This window comes from Lonchura striata, chromosome 3 (assembly GCF_050655825.1).
Source record: "Lonchura striata isolate lonStrDom1 chromosome 3, ASM5065582v1, whole genome shotgun sequence".
In the NCBI taxonomy this organism is placed as follows: domain Eukaryota; kingdom Metazoa; phylum Chordata; class Aves; order Passeriformes; family Estrildidae; genus Lonchura; species Lonchura striata.
In genome coordinates this window covers 80863381-80885361 of record NC_140705.1, presented here as the reverse complement: position 1 = coordinate 80885361, position 21981 = coordinate 80863381, and the positions used below count along the sequence as shown (strand labels likewise).

At 38.0% G+C, this 21981-nt stretch overlaps 1 protein-coding gene across 6 annotated transcripts in view; it reads right to left on the bottom strand.

Moving 5' to 3' along the window:
* Nucleotides 1-21981, bottom strand: part of CRIM1 (cysteine rich transmembrane BMP regulator 1) — a 174032-nt gene that overhangs the window by 128149 nt on the left and 23902 nt on the right. The window contains exons 1-2 of one of the 6 annotated variants that reach the window (XM_085576913.1): nt 12371-15394; nt 6593-6670 (exon numbers count right to left, since the gene is read on the bottom strand). The exons of 4 other annotated variants lie outside the window; for them this stretch is intronic. The gene's annotated coding sequence lies outside the window, so the exon portion shown is untranslated. Of the gene's footprint in view, nt 1-6592; nt 6671-8213; nt 12351-12370; nt 15395-21981 lie in introns of those variants that run through there. One more of the 6 variants, XM_085576915.1, reaches the window with a different exon arrangement.

Sequence of the window (21981 nt, the reverse complement as noted above, 5' to 3'; positions counted from 1 at the left end):
TTTTGGGAGACTTATGTAAGCATGGTACAGGACAGTTCTAACTCAAAGCATCCAAACCAGAAAATCCATTAAACCAAGTAGAAAAAGGATCTTTGCTTCTCTTTTCAAAATGTTAAAATTATTGAGAGCTAAAGTTCTGGTGCTACAAACATGCCATTTTTTATCCAGCACCCTAGCTTTTATTATATAAGCTAAAAACAAATAACCTGAATGCACATTTTTACCTTAGCATAAGGAAGGCCTGAATTTCAATGCAAGGGTTTTTTGGGAAAGAATAAGAAAGAGTTTTATGGTTTATGGTATGTACTGCATCTGAGTATTTTCACTGGTTGCATATGAGTAACCTTGCTATTAGTCACTTCAATGAAGTTTCACTGGCTAAAATTATAGCTGTCACTTTAAAGTGGAGGTCAGATTGGATGGTATCTTCCAGCTTAAGGTACAAGAATCTGGTGTTGGAAAATGCTGTAACCTGAAAGTATGCTGAATTCTATCAACTAAATTATATAGAGATGAGGCATAATTAATAAACCTACTGGAACTACTACTCCAAATATAAGATCTCCCCTTTTTTTAGAGTAATATCCATGAAACAGGTGCCTGGGTTTCATTAATTTCTACTATTTCAGAGTTAAACCTGTTATAGGCAGCACTATACTCTCTACATTTGTACTGCAGCACAAGGTGAAGCCTGACATGATCAGCAACTTAACAGGAGAATCCTTAAAATGAGTACTAAGCATTTTCTCCATTGTGTCTTGGCTTGTCCTCTCAAAAATGCTCCACTTGGTGCTGAAAATATTTCTCCTTCCATTCATAAACATTCTTCCAAAAATTTCAAAACTAAGAACTGGAGTATGATTTTAAGATTATGAGATCAATTAAAATTAAGATGAATTAAAATCTTAAGATGTCTTCTTAAGAAACCACAGAAGTAGGAATTTATAATTAATGAGCAATGTAACTGCATGGAAAACTAAATGTTAAGGATGTAGTAAAAAAAAAAAGTGCCAAATTTCCTTGAATGATGCAGTTTCCAGAACACTATTTTCCTGTAAGCTACTGCTAGATCTATGTTACAGTCCAAGTCAGAAAGTTTTAAATGGCATAAACTGTTATTTCACATCCTAAAAATATGACTGATACATTGAAACATGCTTGCTTTAAAAACAGGGAGCTCTAAAACCACAAAAACCTGCATTTACTTCTCTGTGCAGAGATTGCCACAAGAGACTGATTATAAAAAGCAGGAGATCCATGAAGTAAAAATTATTATTTACCAGAACTAAAAAGCCTATTTATGAAATCAAAATATGAATAGATGCCATCTATATATATTTGGAAAGAGGAAAAACTAGTGAAGGAAGGAAGATGAAAACCTTGACTCTCAGCAGAGCTTCAGGGAAGATCTTTCATTCCAGGTTATCAAATGACCTAACTACAGTATGCCCTTTCAACTGTATCCCAATGGACTTTCAGTCATTACATTGTTCACTAAATAATCAGTTTTTAGTCTCCCTCCCCTTCCCTTAGTGATTTCTTTCTCTTTTGCCTCCCTCTAAAATATAAGCAGCAGGGCCAGAAACTCCTGGTTTCTCTGGACATATATAATACACTATACTTCTTGCACACCTCATAATCATGTGGACGCATTAATAGGTATCCCACCACTTCCAGAACTGATTGCATTAAAAAAATCTACTCTTTTAACACAGCACAGTATCCCAATGCATCTAACATTCTAGCATTTAGCATTGCCCTTCACTATACTTATGCTGCTTTCCAATACCTCTATTTCAGCTTCTGGTGCACTTGAAGTCCTGCTTCATTATATTAATAGGTTTGTGTTAAGCAAGTGTTAATTACTCAGTATCCCTGAAGAGCAAGTGAATAATCACCCGCATTATAAAAACAAACTCACTTTTCACCACCCTTCTTTCTTACCTTGTTTAACATTATATAACTAACAAACCTATGCAGCTCCCATCACCTACTTAATAAAGCAAGTATGAAGAATTGTTGGTAGTAAATTATAGCCAATGAAAACAATGAGGATACTACAGATTACCAAGTCAATGCAAAAATCAAAGGGATGAAGAGCTACAAAGCAGAGTTCTTCCTTCAATATACACACAACGTGCTAAACCTCCATGGGAGAAACCTCACAAAAATGCTTTAATCTGAATCTTTTGCTGGGCAACTCACTGTGGGAAATGCTGCTTTGCCCTGCGGTGTTTATTAGTCACTCACCCAGGCACAAAACTGCTCTCTTGCTTGCCTTCATAATGTATAGCACATTCTCTGCTCAAAACAGTTATAAGACTTTCTGAATGCTTGAATTTACTAGGAGAGCATGAAAATATACTTCAACTTCTAGACTATTGTCATTTTCTTTCATAGATTTTCACATATGCTGGAATAAGACCAATTTCTTGGACTGGTACTAAGCAGGTAACACACAAATGCTCATCATCTGGCCTTGTGTTTGTTTTACTGATAAAATTTATCAAATGCTGCTTTTCCAAAGCTCTTAAGTGTACTTCAATCATGAATATTTTTCTCCATACAATGTCATCAAGGAAGACATCATAATATCTTGGGAACAAAGACAGACTAAAATAATGCTTTTGACTGAAATTTTAATGCTGAGTTTTAGAAAAGCCTCTTTCCCTCTTCTTGTGTACATGAAAGATAGCTAACCCCACTGTTGCAAATATATATTAAAATTTGTTGTCCCTGTAAACAGGCTAAATTTTTTTCTCAGTCTATAGTGTAGACCAGTTCACATATTCAGCACACAACAAGCAACAGCCTAAGTAAATCCAACCTTTCCCAAGCACTTCCTGAGTAATTTATATAAACTCAAAATACAATGTATGTGGAGTTGGGCTACTCAAGAGACAATTGCTCAGGCACACTAAGATGACAAAGAAAACCAAATCTTATTTGAAACTGGTAGTCAGGGTAAAAATCACAGGGACTTCTGAAGGCTACAATGACAGCAAAAAAATGATTAAGGAAAGCAAGAGCAGCTACCCAATGAATAACACAGTAGACTACCAGCCTCAAAGCATGGTGGCTACAGCCCTGATGACAGCAGGTCACCCCTTCCTGGCAGTGCTGCTGTAACTGCTGGCTCCAAGTGCCTGACTGGAGCTACAAAGAAAGCAGCACACAGCTCTTCAGAGATGGCCACTGGGAGAGTTTGGCACAACAGAGTCACAAATTGCAGCAAGTGTCACTCTGGTTCAACACACAGAAAATATGCTTCACAGAAGTGTGGTCAAACACCAAATCTGTCTGCCTGGAAAGCAGCCTGCAAACATCACACTTTCAGAATGTTATTGCAGTTACATTTACTTTTTAGGACAAAACAGTCTTCTGGGTTATGTGTGAGATTTTTCTTGAACAAACATTATTTCAGCCCAATGTACTAGGTTACACTGGGCATTTCTGGTGTCTTAGGAAGTTGGCTGCATACTTCATCACTTAAGACTTCAGGGTTGTTTTTCTGTAGTGTTTTATTTTTTCTTTTTTAGAATTACTTTGCAGTATTTCTCATTCCATATCAGTCACCAACTATTTTCTACTGCTTTCTGCAAAATCATTCATCAAATTTTTCCTAACTAGCCAGTTGTCTTTTCTCCCTTACTCTAAGCAGCATACACATTTGAAACAATTTCTGGTCTTGGAGAGGTTTTTTTTCACTTTAAGGTCCATGCATAATTTATAACAACCACCATTAGCTATAATCCAAAAAGCTACCAATTATTAGTCAGATTGCTAATGGTTCCCTGTGCATGCACTGGAGTACCAGTAACTATGGCACTTCCACATCACAGCATACACTATTTTGTAGTTAATGTCTTCTGATCATCTTCATATGGTAAATTTCACACATAAGTAGAACTTATTAATTGTATCTATATAATTCCTTTGAGGAGGAAAATCAGCTGTTGCCAGAGTGAGGAAATGCGACTTTTCCAAATCGTAAAGGAAAAGGTAGAATGGGAAATAAAAGCGGCACAGAAGCCTGTAAGAATATTATCACTACAATTTTCTGAACTCAGGAGTAGGAAGAGTGAAGAAAGCGATTAAGCACACTTCTCACATTTTCTAAGAAAAGTGAGAAAATAAAAAAAGGACCTGTCTTGCATTGAATCTGTTTGCTTCTTCTTGCAGCTGACTATCAGGCCCTTTGCTCCCAATCAGAAGCAGTAAGATGACATAGGTACTAACTAGATATACCAAAGCAGAAATCAATGCTGTTTACAGCTAGAACTACTAATGGACATTCTCCCAGTAGCATCAGTGCAAGAGACAAACTGTTCGTGAAAGGGTCACTGTGTAACTTACAGCAAACAAAGGGCTAAAGACATACGTGCCAGCCTTTAACACACCTTTTATTTGACACGTGTAGCCAAAGTGTTTCTTTCTCCTTCAAGACATCTGAAAGTGGATACAAATTAAATACTTATGACTTTTGATAGCTCCAAGAATTCTCAGTACTAACTCATTATTTTCTTTTCAGCTCCAGAAACCTCACTAAAATGTAACTGTCCACTAAAATCAACTGTGGGATAACTCCACTTATCTTCAGAGCCCAGCAAACCTGGCCCTTTAGCCTCAACTGCCTTGGTTATTAGAGACACCAAAATACATGAGCACACTCTAATTCTTATTAAGCTCACAAAGAAACATAGCAGTTTCTCAGATTATGAAATTGAAGCAGAAAGAATATCTCTATTTCAAAGGGCTGAGAAGGAACCCTGCCACACTTACACAAAACTTCATGTATTCTGTCTTTCTATACTTGCTGAGCTACCAGACTACATACATATAGAGCTGAAATTAAGAAAGTCTGATCAAGCATTAATATGGTTTTAAGACAAGAATATGCTTTCAAGGCTGAAGGTTGGAAATTGGTTACAGCGTGGTAATGTTTCCAAAAATAACTCTCTTGCAAAGTTGATGACAATAAAACCAAGGGAAGTATTAAATTATGAATCACCAACTGATTTTTAAGTAAAACTCTTTAAAGGCAATGCTTCCATGTAATTGGAGGTCAAGTAAAAGTTTGACATTAGCAAAGATTACAAGATTAGTTTATATTTACATATTTAACAAAAAATTCAGTAACAAACCAAGTATGTCTCATCCTCCAATGTTTCCCATTCTTGTTAAAGTACTGTTGAAAGATACAAGGAACAGCAATTGTAATTCATAACAATGCTTTATTCTATCCTGTAGAAAGGAACCATTTATCCTTGCACACTCAAGATCCTAAGGCAAACTCATGTGATACTCATTTGTTGTAATCCATCTGTCCTCCTGTTTTGTCCATAGCTTGTTTTATAACACCATGCAGATTCCAGCAAATAATGCAAGCAAGTTACTTGGCTAAGCAGATTCCTTTGTCAGCATAACTACCTTACCAACTCTTCTCAAGGCCTTCTGGAAGCTTATGTTCTGAAAACACAAATTTACCCCGACTCATTGCCCACTCAGAAGGATGGCAACCGTCGCTCAATGAATGAGCATTCCACAACCTGGTTTTGTGTTTATACCTGCAAAAGCACTGCAAAATTTACCCGTAAAGCACTGTAATGTTCCCTGTTTAATCTGACCAGATTTTTTACATGTGCTATCATTACCTTCTAATACCTTACAAAACTTATCAGGTAGCCAAGGACAATCAAGACAATTCTTGAAAGTTTTCCAGTAATTTTTAGTACTGACTTTGGCACAGTAATCATACTCATGCACTTTACAATGAAAATCAACACAAAAAAACCTGCAATGTTGATGCTGTACATAAAACTAGTCATTTTCATCACACAGCATCAAGAAGTTGAGAATCATTTTCAACACAATCATTTTCAAAGCATTGGGAAGTCACCTGCTTTTCAAGGCCACACTAATGGCAACACACTGATTTTAAGTGGTACCACCAATTTTGTTCAAGTACAGACAGACAAGAAAGGTAGATGCCATTTTTTCACCCTTTTCTTCCTCTGGTTAAAAATACATGTGCTATTTTATTGGGATTTACTGATACGAATATTCAAACACAAGTAGTCCATTCTCAAGCCTATTTTACCATCACCCAGAAATCTTAAAGATTTTTAAAGAGTACTAGAATGAAACACATCATTCAAACACATATCAGAGGCAATTCAATTAAAGAACATATGTTTACCTACAACATCAAAATGTTATACAGATACAAAGCAGACAGTTTTGAAATGCCTATATTCCTTTTGCATGGAAACCATGCTCTTCACCCACAGCAAAAATTAATACACTTCCTAAAATTGTATTTGAGCACTTTTAATCCAGAAATACACTGTTAATACCTGCTAATCTGAAGACTTTCATATTGAGACTGCCCTTTACACCCTCAAAGGTTGACACAATTATTCTTAAGTTACCCTGATGTTCTTAGCGTTTAAGGTATGTCACTAGGCAATATAGAACATTTTCTGGGAAGCCTCAGGAATGGGCCTTTTTCATCCAGAATCAAACTTTTTTTTCCAGAACAATTGTCATAAACTGGGAGGACTTTTATAAGAGGGGGATAAGTGTTACTTACCAGTAATCCTCTTTATTGCAGTCTTCCTCTTCCTCCAGCCTACAACAGAGTCCTTATACTAAGAGTTATGGCTCCCACCTACCAGGAAGCAAAAGAATTGTCAATCAAGGTCATCAGGGAAGTACCAGCCTGTGCACTTCTATCTCAGCCACACCTCCATATCCTGGATACCTAAACTGCATGTGAAAATCCAGAAAAACCTCCTCACCAACCCATAATGAAGAAGAAAAAAGAAAGTAACTGGTTGATGCAATAGGAGGCTAGAGAGAAGCATTGGCTTGTTGATATCTCTTTCTCCCCTGCCACATATTTCTTACGTAAGAATCGCTGCCGAAAAAATCAGAGAGAAAAGAAAGATTGCTATAAACAGCTACCAGGTGCCAAATGCACACATAAGGCATGCATCCAAACCTGTGCAATCTAAACACTAGGGGAACTGTTAAAGCTTAATGGGGTGTAGCAAGTTATACAGGAATAGAACTTACTGCTATTACAGACACTTACTGGTTTTGCTATGGCAAGAACATGTGCTAGTAGGCAACAAAACTTCAACTGTCTGCAGTATTTAGCTGCATTGGCTACTGCCCCTTGAAGACAGGATATGAAAGGATTTATGCTTCTCTACTAATGCAATCTCCAGAGAATGGTCACACAAAGTTTATATGCATCACTCCTATATTAAACTGTTCTGTCTGTACATGTGTATCAGTAAGTTCTTTGATTGCATTGTATACACAAAGCTTTTTAAAAAAGGCCTGAACAAGCATGTTATACTTACCCATTCCTTTTGTTGGAATTTAGGAGAGTATCTACAAAATTGATCTAATCTTTGTACAGAGGGGGAAAAATTATCAATTCTCAAAAGTCTTTTAAGAGTAGGAATATAAAATGTATTCACTAGTGCAAAACACTGTTTTTAGGAACTGTGTGAGCTAATTTAAGAAAATATACCTGTCTAAAATGAGGACACATGACAAAGTTGTCATAAGATGTCATGCTTCTAACATGTTTTTTTACAACTATTACAATTGTTTTATCAAAAAAGGTGGCTTTTATTTTAAAGTTAAAGTGACAGGCATCTCAGTTGCCAAAGTTACTGGCATTATCACATTTGAAACTCAATCTTTGTGGAACTTAGAGGTATAAAAAGCTTCACTACAGACAAGAGGTTGATGTGATATACATAAGATGATGAGAGAAAACAAAAATGAGATCATCTTTCTATTTGAGGTTCACCTTCCCCTGATGTTAACTTTCTTTACAAGAAAGTTTCTCTAAATAAAGTTTTTGAAATTACATCTTTCAAGAGCCAAGAATCAAAAACAACTCACTGATTCCACAAATGATATAAAGTTTTCAAGGATGATCACGTTTTACTATCTTTTACAGAAAACACTCTATAACTCAAAAGCCTCAAAAAATTGCTTTCTCTATTTTAGTTCTGTCCATCATATTACATGTAGTTGTAGGCATCCAGGAACTACAGCTGCCTATGAAGGAGGGGTGAAATTAGAAACAATAGTAAATGAGAAGAATTGTCATTATCTGATAAATTAAAAACATCCTGTGTGGGGAATAAAGACAACCCATCAATGAAGTTACATCTGTTAGAATTACTGACCTGAGATACCTGCCAAGCTCACTTCACTCAAGGTAAGCATAGCTCAACACCCCAACACCAAGGTGTTGAAGGAAATAGCTGAAGGAATGGAGTCTCTTCTTTACAGACTGTCAAGGAGTATTCCTGGTAGATACTCACAGGGAGAGCTCAAAATGTTAGCTGGAAAAGAAGGCCCACAGGAACTTCATGTGGTTTAATGAGAGCAAGTGCAAAGTGCTGCATCCAGGTTGGGGCACCCCTGGTGTCAGCACAGGCTGGGATGAACAGATGGAGAGCAGCCCTGCCCAGAACTGGGGGTTCTGGTGGTTGAGAGGCTGGATGTGACCCAGCCATGGGCACTCACAGCCCAGAAACCCAAAATTGCCCTGGGCTGCATCCAAAGCAGTGTGGGCAGCAGGGCCAGGGAGAGGCTTCTGCCCCTCTGCTCTGCTCTGGTGAGAGCCCGCCTAGAACCCTGCATCCAGCTCTGGGGTCCCTGCACAGGAAGGACTTGGGCCAGTTGGATTGAGTCCAGAGGAGGGACACAAAGATGATTAGATGAACGAAACACCTCTACTATAAGGAAAGGCTGTGAGAATTTGGTTTGTTCAGTCTGGAAAAGAGAAGGCTTTTGGGTGACCTAAGTGCAGCCTACAAAGGGTGTCTACAAGAAACATGGAGAGGGACAAATTAGAAGAGAATATAGAGACAGGACAAGGGGCAATTGCTTTAAATTGAGAGTAGGTTTAGATTAGATATTAGAAAGAAACTCTTTACAGTGAGAGTGGTAGGGCATTTGAACAGGTTGCCCAGGGAAGCTGTGGATGTCCCATCCCTGGAAGTGTTCAGTGCCAGGCTAGATGGTGGAAGGTGTTCCTGCTCAGAGCAGGGGGTTGGAATCAGATGATCTTTAAGGTCCTTTCCAACCCAAACCATTTGGTGAATCACTGATTCTATGAAAAGGTCATAGTTTCATTTCTCCAGAAAAAGAGATGGATGTTTACATTTGGGCCTCTGTATTTTTCAGACAGTGCTAAAAAAACCCACTCAATCAAAATTATGGTAAAATTTTACCAGCAGAAAAATTTTACAAGCAGAAAAAACACTTCAAAGACAACTTAGGATTTATATTAAATGGGGAACAAAATGAGCATTAAGCTTGTGTAAGAACAGAGGGAACATGGAAATGTACCCAACCTTCCTGCCATTCCAACACACACAATACCCCTATGAAAATGTAGAACCTTTGCACATGGAATTAGCTAAGATAACTGAAAAGTAGCTAAAGATTCTCATTTTAAAGTCAGAAGCTGAATACCATCAAAATTTTAAAGCTTAATAAAACATGTCTCTTTAAGAATGAAGACCAGCAGGTTAAAAAAAAACCACATACCCTAGGGCACTGAAGATTTATCTCACACTATGTGATCAAAAATCTTGACCCAGTAGGTGCTCTACAAAGAAGTGCTCAAAACACCTTCAAACACCTAACCAATGTTTCTACCATTGCTTTAAGTGCTATTCTCACTCACTCATTGCCCATCAATATAAAATTAATTACAATAACAGAAGGAACATTTCTTCACACAGATCCATTGACCTAGAAAAATAAGCTTTTAAGTGGGCAATACTGCAGTTCTTTACCCTGACAGACTGTACCTTGCCATTACTCAGTAGCTATCTTATCAAATGCTCTCTGAAGACATTTGTAAACCACCAGGCTGCCAAAAGCCCTCCAACAGGTATTTAACACTACAATGACTTTCTAGGATAGCAGTATCACTTCTGTTAGATATCATGTTTCTGTCAAGACCAAAAGCAAAGAGGCCTTAAATTTCAAATCTACCAAATTCCAAAGCTGACCTTTCTGTCCCAGAGAATTAATACTTTTCACTTTACTCAGTTGTATCTTCTATACTTTTCCCTTCCAGTGATTCATCATCCAGTGAGACTTACGAGTGACACTCTTCCACTCACAGTGACAGGGTGTTCTCCTCAACTGCTCTCAAGCAGCTCAGGCATCTTGCAGCCTTCTCAAGATTGTCTTATCCTCACCTAGCTACAGAGCTAGGGTTTTATTCAGTTACTGCCTTCTTCACCTTCTCCCTTTTTCTCTTCTCAAAACTGCACATAACTTACACACACTTTTCTTCAGTTATCTTCTTCAGTTATGTTATTAACACCTCTTCTGTTACTTCCATTCCTAGACCTTTCTGTGCACCACACCAGCTGCCATCACACCTCAGCCTTTCTTCTTTGATACTCACACAGACCTTAAGCTGTCAACTTTATAATCTATTTTGTTTCTCTCCTGTTTTTATATCTAAATCATTCAACTCTTGGTCACACCACTGCCTATTTCTCTTAAGTCAAAGTTCCCATCAACAGGCATCATTGCATTTCTTACTCTATACCATTTGAGCTTTTAGTCCCTTTGCAGGTTACTAAAACCCATGTACACACTGACGCTTGTCTGGTATCACTTCACATCTTTAAGATGGGCATTTCAGGACAAAAGCAGTTCATAAGTGAACTTTTGTGAAGCAGCATCTGTCTCTCAATATTCAAATAGATGGCCTTAAATTTTCTGTCCCTTGAATTTTTCTGTCTCATAGCTAAAATTAGCTTGGAGTGATGGAAGCCACTTAGAGCCTTAACTCCAAAATACTACCTTGAGACATCATGACATTTACTTCAGTTCTTACTGGGGTTAACAGATGTTTCTATGTTTAATAAAAAAATTGTCACAGAAAGCCTGTTTGTTTCTCAAGGTTCACTATTAACTAAATCAGTAATTTTAACACAGACAAGCTTTACTAGGAATGACAGCACCAGAACAGCAAAATGCTATTTAGAATTTTCAACAGCTGTGCAGCAGAGGGGGCAACTAGTATTTCAAAAAGTATTTTTGCTTTTGTTAATTCAAGTGAAATTTGTAAGATAAGCAAGCAGAGAATTGCTTATAATACATTAAGAACCATGTTTGAAAACAATGAAGGGAAACAAGGATTCCAGCCTATAATGATGGAAAGCCTGCTACATGCAGCTCCCTCCAAAAAAGGAAAGAAAAAAATAAATCTGCACAAAAGTTCTAGGTCTCACTGGGATAAAATCAATAGTGGTCTAAGCATAACTTCCACAAATTTTTTCAGTCAATGACACAAACATATAGCATCTGAAACTACTCCAAATTATGCATCTGAAGGTGTCTGGAGTTGACAGAATTAACTAATGAAAAAGTGTATTTGGAACTTTGGCAGGGTAAGGAGGGTAGGGAGGATCAATTCAGAACAAACAAAACCCAAACACCTGAAAATTCTGGTGTAAAATTTTCCAGGAAACTACCACAATGGAAGTTGCTCTAAAAAAAGTTACAAAAATCTATTTTATTACTGAAGGGCTCTCTTGGGCTTACAAAACAAAAGTTTAATGTGGAGCAGCAGTAATGTATAAGGTAAACACAATGAGAATAGAAATGAAGGATGGATATAATGGTCAAATTTTAAATTTCCACTTCCAGTGATATCAGGAACACAAATTATTCTATATAAACCATGTTAATATTGCCTTATCTTAAAATGATAGCATTTATCAGCTAATTGACAAGAAATTACAGGGTGTTCACTCTGACCCAACTGCAAATTCCAACTAAATCTAGAAATTTCAGTTTGCATTTGCAGTAAGCTAAGCATGTGGCCAAGAGCAGTTACACTTTAATCAGATGACATTCACCTAGCTATTATCAGATCATATATCCCCCACATCCTAGAGAGACATATTAAACCTGATTACAGAAGGATTCAGAATGGTTTGAGTGTAACAAACACTTAATATAGTTAACAAATAAGCAGCAAGACTTAAGTGCAGATCTAAGGCATTTTCATACATGCTCCCATGGATACTCTTCCTGTGAAAGGAACAGGAGAATACAGGCTAAGGAAGAAAGCCAGTCAAGACAGGTAGCAAGCTAGGGAAAGTAACTTGTATTGTCTGAAAGAAATGGACAGCTCTAGACCCAAGATGAGAGAAGAGATGTATTAAAGACAGAATGACTAACTTGGCATCGTTCAACTTGAAAAGCAAACATACATTTTCATCTAAACAGTAGTCCTATTACAGGACTGCTAAAATCTAAAAGACCATAGACAATGTTTTTCCAGCTCATTTAGTACACTTACCAATATTTGCTGTATAGACAATTTCATTGATGAGTCAGTTGTACTTCCTCTCTAAAGTGCTTTGAGGGGAGCTCAAGTGCATCCTCTTCCTCAGTCTTTGAAGTGTTTACCTGTACCACCAGCTTTGAAAGTAAAAGGCAACAGGCAGACAATGCAGAGACAGGAATGAGGCTGAGTACAATAGTATATTACTTCAAAAATATTTTGGTGTTGCTTTTCAAATCTTACAGGGACAGACAGTCCTTTTTTAAACTGAGACTTTAGATATTATTTTAAAGATACTTCTTAAAATTAACATTTTCGAATTCAATCAGCAATATATCAGTTGACAAGAATATAAGAACAGATAACCTCAAATTATATACATTATATACACAAATACATAAGGCAAACAGGATTCTTATCAGCAAATAAAATCATTGGTGTGTTATAACAGAAAGCAATTAGAAAACTCCCAATATTATATAAAACAGCATCAATAGTGGGAACTAAGAATTAATGGGAGCACGTTGTAATAGCAATGTTATGAATGTGGAATTACAAAAATAACTACATCTGTATAAACGTGTCAGAGTAAAAAGAATTCCAACAGTGGTAGAAACACTAGAGGTGAAGACTACAACTGGCAAAGGTTTGTTCACAAAGTGGGGGAGAAAGGAAGAGGGGAACTATAAAAGAGAGAGAAAAATGAGATTTTTTTATTTAATATTCACATCAAATATTTTATATTCCAAAAGTGACTAGAAAAGCTAGAGGACTCTGCAGTCTGTCACAATTATGAATAAAGTTCTTTCCAACATCCAAAAATAAATCTTATGGAAGAAATGCTTCACACAAGAATTAAAAAGAACTAGCAAGGTGTCAATATTGAGTACTGCCATTTATGTTACTCATCTTCATGCTAAAAGGACAAGCATGCTGTGAAAGCATGAGAATGAGGTGTTGTCTGAGCTAAAGACTGCAACTAAGGAAATTTCCACCATACTTAAATGTTAGGAAGCTCTCCAAGCACTTGGTTTTCATGGTATTTGTTATATGTCTGCTGACCTAGGAAAAGTAACCTGCTTCTTATATAACCTGGAACTTTGGGAAAATAAAGAAGTTGACTTTTTTTTTTCAAGTCTAACTGCCACACAGGCAGGCTGCATAATACTACAGAATTTAAACATGACTATGCAAGAGCAAAATACTGAAAATTAAGGCAGTTTACATGTTATCTCTTCTTTACAGGGAAAAGATTGCAAGGAAAAGAGTGGTTGTCACTTCTACCTCGTCCAAATGCTGGGCTTTTTTTCATTTTGGAATATTTCAGGATTTTATTATTGGGGTTTATTTGGTTTTTTTTAGTTACATATAATTTTAAGTTTTTTATTACTAACATATAAAAACACACTTTAGATTTTTTTCCCCTTGACCATCAAAGTATAGAAATGAAAGTATTATAAACAGTGATATTATCCTGTATTTCCACATGCAGTTAGCAAGGAGCAATTTTAGCATGATATTGAAGTGGGAACATTTCATACTTTCTGGGGAATACAGCACAGAAGAAATCAGATGTCTTGACTAGAAAAGATTTTATTAACAGGAACAATGAACTTCTCCTTAAAATGTTAATCCTAGAGGTAAATTAAGTGAAATGCAGGAATATAAAGTTCTCTCAACTAGCTGAGAAAAAGTCAAGACAAATGTTAGCATGAAAAAAGGAAAGTGACTACAGTTAGAAAACTGTAAGAGTAAAATGAGTGAGAAAAGTAGGAGAGAGTCAGTTACCATCATGTTTGTTTATTTAACAAGAGGAAGTTTCCATGTCAAGTTACCTACAATGTAACATGGATTACAATAACTCATATTTGCTACATCAGAAGCTTCAGTAGTGAAAATTACAGTGCACCACCACTACAATTTTGGTGAATGCTTGCTCATGATTTAGCACCTAGTTTTCCAAGCAAAAAAAGATGGAAATATGGCAAGATAAATCCTTTGCAGAGATGCTTCAAAAGGATCAGAAACTGAAAATCTCTCATTGTCTAGAAAGCAAGTCAGAAAAGTTTTTAACATTTATCCCATCCCTCTTCTCCAGTTTTTAAATTCTTGTTCTACTATTCCTAATGCTCTTCCCTCTGTTTAACTGCTATTTCAAGTTCTATAGATTAAGAACCAAAAACTGAAATGCATCTGAATTCCTGTGTAGTCAAGACCTGTGGTGGGGGCAGAAGAGTTAACTCAGACAATGGTCATCACTCCTTCCACTGCTGCACAACATTCACTGTGGAACAGTAAGAACTGTAAATATCTAGATATCCTCTTATGCCACAGACAGTGGAAGTCTCAACCATGTCATTATTTTTGGACATTAAAAACCACAATCTATTGATGAATTCTAAACAAGAGAGAGAAAGCTATAAAACCTGACTGTACCTGAGAGATACTTAATGTTTTCCACAGATCAAACATCTGTACACTTAACATTCCTTTTGCTAAGTCTTAAGGGGGCATTGAAGGCAATAACCACTCACTGCAATTGAAAGAAGATAATTCTACCATAATCTTCTGGAAAGGAGGGCAGCACCTTCACACACACAAAAGAAGAGTGCTTCAAAACATTTGGAAGGCATGGCTCCTGCTCAGCTCATTTGTTCTTGCATAGTTCTTTGGATCAGCTGCAGCCCCACTACTACAAAGTGAGATGAGGGAGAGCATTCTTCAGTAGCTTCTACAGATGCTTGGTGCCAGCAACTGCAGTCTGTAATTTGTCTCCCATCCTGTCCAAACAGGAGCTATGATCCAAGTTATGGTAATTTGGTATGTGCAGCATTGGTAATAAAGGGCTAAATACACAGCACTAACTCCTACAATTGCCTCTTCAAAAACTATCTGAAAGTGATGCTGGGTTTGATGGGGTGGTTTTATTCCAAAGAAAATTCCCTTTTAAGGGACTTACCTTTTCCAGTGCCAATGAATCCACAGGCTCAAGACTGATGGAAGCCAGGGACTGCAGAACTGACAGACTTAATCCACCTGCTAAAAAGGATCATGCTGGAGCTGGTAAGATACACTGGCTGCACAGTCCAAATCTAATTCACTTAACACAGTGTGGCATCTCTAGGGAACCTTACTGCCTAGCTTCTTGGCCAGGCAGAGTCACAGAAGCCCTCTAAAACCAACAGCCCAAGGTCACTGAGGTCCCTAAGGGGCACAAGACACACCAGACCTATGCATCACTCCCCAGACACACTCTCATAAATCAGCAGAAAAACAATATCCCACATCAAACCACACTGAAGAATTAAAACATTTGCATCCCAGCTAGTAATTATATCTACTGTAAAATGACAGAAGAACTGCAAGGATGAAATTAAATTTCTTCACACAGAAGTCAGCAGAAAATTCATTCAAACCAGAATCACAATCTGGACATTCAAACAAGCATTGTCAGTCTTCTCTGCATCTTTTTTTCAGGAAAACCAAAAGGATCATCATAATAATTTCAGGAATTTCTAAATAAAGCTCACTGCACTCATACAGCCTCAGTATGACCCTATACATCAGGACAAAACAGGGTTCTAAAGCTAACTCTCTTTTCAAGAGTGTCACCCAATCTCACAGACAGACATTACACAGTGTTTCACATTATTTCAAAACAAAGTTTAACATAACCCAAGGCTGATGAGTTACACAAGGCATTTTCCCTCAGTCTATTTCCAGTCCTCTCTCTAAACAAAAACCCCTCAAGACCCCATACAAGACCTCTATCACAAAGGGGAACATCTCTTCACTATCAGTCATTGTCTCATCAACAGGACAGATATACACCACTATCTCTAGTAGTGCTGCTCTTAATGCATACTCCAGAGCTGTCTTTGGCACTGTAGTATCTTTAGCATCTCCACACACCCACTACATTTCCTTTCAGTAACCCCCTTCACCAGCACTGAGCTCTTCAGCATCACAGCTCTGCCAAGGCAGCTTAAGGAGTTTATTTTCTCTCTACCTCACTGCAATAGCCTGATCAGGAATCACCACCACTTCCAAACAGTCAACAAAATTGGGATGTTACATCCAGACATCACTGCTTATCTGCTCAGTACAGACTTGCTTTCATCATCAGTTTAGTATGCTACGTTATACTGTCTCAAATGACAGTATCAGGATCCACCAGATCTTGTGTGTTGGAGGTCTCAAGCTGCAACCATCAGCCATTTTCAACATGTCACAGGAAAACACAGTCAACAAATTTCCTTTCTGAAAGGAAGATTACTTTCTAAGCACAAGTTTTAAAGTTCTACTTAAAAGTAGGAAGAACAAACCATAATGTAATTTATAACAACTAACCTCAAACTTTGAAGAAATACCATGTTTCCTACCGTATGACGTAGGAAAACAATAACTCGAGCATAACTTGGAACTGAAGGCATATTATGCATAAATACCCCTGGCTGTTACACCACAAACAAAGCCTGTTGAATGATCTCCATGGTATTGGTTTGTAGGTAGAAATTATACAGAGGTGATGACATGAACAGGATACAAAAGAGAAACTATACACATAGTTCTGAACACCAAGATGCTTCAGGCATTTCTGCCAGCATAGTGTATGTCTTTAAATATATTAAAACCAGATGACTTTTTGGTATTTGGGCTTGTTATTTCAATTTACTTTTCTATGATAAAGAAACTGAGAGCCAAAGTAGTACCTTCCTGAAAACTTATCTTTTTTTTTGGCTGAGCTTCTTTCCCTCACAGTACATCCTTCAACATTTCTATACAGGTTTCATGAAGAAACAAACACTGGTAATATTAAAAGGAATCGTAAAGACAAACAAGCTTCAGAAATGTGTGCCAATAAAGAGCTCTTCAAAATAGGCCATGGTGCCTGCATCTGACAACCCAAAATCTCCTCCTTAAAAAAAAACAAAGCCCACCCAAACCCACCTTGTCCAGATTAGAATGAGAGTTACATCTAGCACCACCAAGAGCAAAAGTTCACAAACATCCCTATCACATTCCCAAAGTGGTATCGCAGAGCTGGACAGTGGCTGCAACAGCACTTGCATTTCTTATTCAGCTGTTCAGAGCAGATCCACAGAGAATGAAGAAAGGAATGAGATATTCATGAGGTGTCGGAATACCCAGGAAGATCACCAGAAGCAAGGAATGATTTGATACAGGGTAGCTGGAGAAGAGACTGTTAGAAGCAGACAGAGCAGATGCACTAAAAAGGTGAAGAAGACTGCACAACTGACTGGGGCACTGAAAGAAAACTGAGGTGGGAAAAAAACATTTGCATGCAAACTTCTATTTGAACTCACTGAGAAACGAGACTTGTATAATTCCTCCAAGACACTACATTCAAAAGGTGATTCTTGGTCATGTGATTATTCCAGAAGAGCAAAATAAAGTTAAACTAGCCAATATTTACCCAACAAATGGAGTAAGCTGTCAATCAGTATTTATCAGATTCATTACTAAGCACACACTCATAGAGGTCTTAATTAAAAGAGATGGCATACTTATGAGTAGATCACGAGGGCATGGATGTCTCTTGCATTAATAGTACTGTATGCCTGTTCGAGATTGAGAGGCAAGGAGATTGAGAGGCAAGAAGTTTTCTATTGCCATCCCTGGTGTAGCAGTTGCCCTCTGGGCAGTTTTCCTTATCTCCTGTTAATGGGCCTATCAATGTCTTAGCAGGTGACTCAGATAACTCGCTCCAGAAGCCATTTCTGTTTAACAGGGGATCAAGGACACATCTTTTGACTCAGAATAACATCAACCATTGTGAGATGCTCCACCCTGGGGGGAGGAGCTAAGAGTTCCCACCTAGATATACCCTCCATGTTCCTGCCACTGTATTCTTTACAAACCATTCCTCTTAAACGTCACTGTCGTCTCTCATCTATTAACAACAGAATCAAGAAAAAGGGAAAGAGTTTTGTTGACATCCAAGTGCAACTAAATGCAACTGCTTTTTGAGTAGCAGGCTTTTCAGAAGGGGTAGGCAGTCTGAACAAGCAAGGATACAAGTATGTTGCAAGCCCTCCATGTTTCCCACAACAGCAGCCAATATAAACCCAATTACGATAGCATGTAAACATCCCTACTGATGTTTACATGATAGCTGAAAAGTGTTTTCGGTATACTTAGATGAAGAATCAAGGCACAGAAAGAAATTCACAAAATAGATGCATGGGTTCTGCCACCTAGTGGTATCTAGAGCCCCAAGTTACTGTATCTACCATATTATTATTACTTTTTTTTTTACTGGAAGCATTTGACAGCAAAGAACATAATAGAGAACACATAGCTTCACTAGCACTGAAATTACTAAGCCTGGTCCCTTGCGGCTTCCTTTCAGAATTGCATTCTGTAGCACACAAGATGATGAGAGTTTCAATTGAAGCTCTTCTATTTGTTCAAATAGTAATAGTATATGTCTCTTCATCAGTCCTCCAGCTGCCACAGATTCTCTGCTGCCTCATATTGAAGTGGATTTCCTGCTGTATAGTCTCATAGCACCTGCCCATGCTCAGTACTTGCAGAATGGTAATATCTTTGAAGTATTTACCCATTCGTTGAAATTGTTCAAATCTAATAAATCTTAAAAGTAACCATGAACAGGAAACAGGGAAAAGCAGAGACCGAGGGACAAAAGCAGCAGAATTATAAAAGCCTCATTTCTTCACACCACCATTTGAATTGCAATTTGTCAATAAAGAATCTTTGTTGGCCCCAATAGCTTAAGGGATTCCCCTCCCCAGCTCAACAGCATGGACACACAACACATCATGTCAAGGCAACAGGGAGAAGGAAGAGTGTGTACAAAGAAGCATAGAGACATGAACTCCTTAGGGCAAGAGGCAGCAGAAATCCCCCTTTTCACCAGGCCATAAACTCAAAAGCCCCCTTTTCCACTTGGGATTCAAAGCCAGAAGCATCTTAATGCCTAAATTAGGTCACTCTTTGTTTACACAAAACATGGATGAGAAAGGAAGTATCAATTCATTCAACTTAGTCAGGATGGGTCAAAACTACCAGACTACAAGGCACAGAGTAGCTTGCTGGTTTTTTATTTCTTTTTAAGAAAAGAAGCCTTATCAAAGGTTTATAGTCAGAGAACACACTTGAACACACTTCACACATATGTAGCCAGGTAACAAACAATTCTTTTAATTTAAGACAGTTATGCTTCTTCTGTGGGAAAATTGACAAAGAAATTTAAAGTGATGTCCTATTCTTATTAAGCTATACCGCACAGTTATTTTAGGTTTCAGCTCCCATTTGCCATCTTCTGTAATCCTGGAACACCGTGAGGTCTTCTGGTCTGTATCCACTACACATAACATAGTAAATAACAGACAGGGTGAGGTATTTTATCTTCAGTCCAGAAAAGCAAACAAACAAACCACAAACAACAACAAAACCCCTCACTAAGCAGAAGAAAACAAGCCACCATGCTACAAAACAAAAAAGACAAAAGCCCCAAACCCTAAAACAAACAAAACCAAATATAATACAGTTGTCTTTTTCTTTTGACAAGTTTCCTTTGCCTTCCCAAGTTTTCCTCCAACTCCATAGCAATCCTTGTACTCCCCAGTAAGTTCCTTAACTGTATGTAGCCTATGACAATTTTGCCCTTAAGGAGTGGGGAAGAAGAGGGAGGAGAAAAAAAAAAAAAAGGGGAAGATCTTCCACAAGGGGTTCACAGGTGAACTAAGCCTGAAGAGCTAGCAATGATTCACAGATTTCCACTGGACTTTTATGAGGAAATAAGATTTAAGTAGGTTTTATTTCTTGCTCCATATTCCAGATTTGAATTTCAGTTATGTAAAATATTACACAAGTAAGAACTACCATAGTGATGGAAAGAGGTGCATGAGTGACTTGATGTGAAACCATGTTTGATCACACAGTGATGAGTTTTGGGGACTGCAGCTGTAAAGACAGACTAGATTTCTACTAGAAAGGAAAGCACTCTTTCCTTTGGCAATGAGCTAGTAGTTTTTACAGCAATAGTCCCTAGGATTGAGTGGAAAGAGATTATTGGAATGAGTATATTGGCAAATCAATGCTTCAAAAATGCAGGACTCAGAGTAAACTTAGTGTCAGACACAAACACTTCTGTCTGCAGCCTCCTGAACCAAACTAGTGGTGGTTACAGAAAGGGCAGGACTTTCTTACAATGAGCACTCATGCTCTGGTCTGCATGTAGGACAGCTACTCACATGATTGTAGTGTCATTCAAAAGAAGTTAAGGATGTGTTATTGTGAAGTTACAGCTTTATCTCAGTTTTCAAGCTTCAATTAATCTCACTTCGTATTAGTACTGAACAGATCCATTGAAACTCTTCTGCAGTGAAAGGAACCTACAGAACACAGTAGCAAAGCACAGTTCCCTATACAGGACAATCTACATAAGGGATTGTTAACTAGGTTAGCCAGAGTCTTTATTTAACCTCATTTCAATAAACAGCTTGCTCAGACAATAGCGAAGGAGATAGTAAACCATTTATAAGCAGTACCAATGCATACCATCCCTTTATGTGATGCTAGCTCCTACAGACCTGGTTTAGAAATCTCAGTAACACCCCACAGAGTTTTGAAAAAGACTAAGCAAACACATGTCTAGAAAACAAAAATCTTACTAAAGTTAGAATAACTTTATGCAGTAATGAAAAGTTCTAAACCACCACACTTTACATGTTGAAAATGGCAACCTTTTCTTCTTCTCTTCATTTTCTACCATGCCTCAGACTCATCCATTAGGTGTTACTGTTTTGTAAGAGATTCAGACCTATCAGCAAACCAGTCAGATCACATGTTTCTTTGTAACAACCATGCTACCCAGGTACAGCCCTCGAGCCAAGATCCAAGTCCCATCCACCCTCAGTTACCTGTATGCTGTCCCAAATATCCACTGTCCCGTAATACTCAGTTTCTTACTAAACATGCCTAAGGTCACACAACAAACAGCATTAGCACACAGATCCATGAAGCATTTTAACTCTCCAACACTAGGAGAAGATGTCAGGGAAAAAAAGATGGGTATGTCTTTCTCTTTTTATTTTCCCCTCCTCCCCCACTCCACACACATGCACTGTACTTTGATCTTGCTTGGCTCACTTGGAGTTGCCAGTTTCTAGTAAAGCTGGGATGAGCAGTCCTGCCTTACTCTGTTCTTCTTGGCAGCTCTTGACTTGGCAGCTGCCAGCAACATACTCAGGGAGAGATCCAGTTCAAGGAGATTGACAACATTTAACTCCCAATAGCTCTTCAGCTCCAGCAGATGAGTTCCAGGCTCAAGGTGTTTGTTTTTCTACCTGGTGTGCCTGTGTTGCAGGACATCCAAAGCCCCAGCAGAAGGCATCCAGTTATTGCAAGCTGGCAGCTAAGAGCAGTGGCATGCACCATGGTAAGGACCAGATGCACAGAATGATGTCATAGACTGAAGTACATGCCTTAATGCTTCAGCTTACATGGCAGTATGAAGTGCAAGACTACTGAAAAGCAACAATATCAAGATTGCTGTTTTAGTTTTCTGTCACATGTGATCTACCCAGGTAAAGAATACCCACACTGCCCACAAACAGCACAGTAATTAGAATATTTTG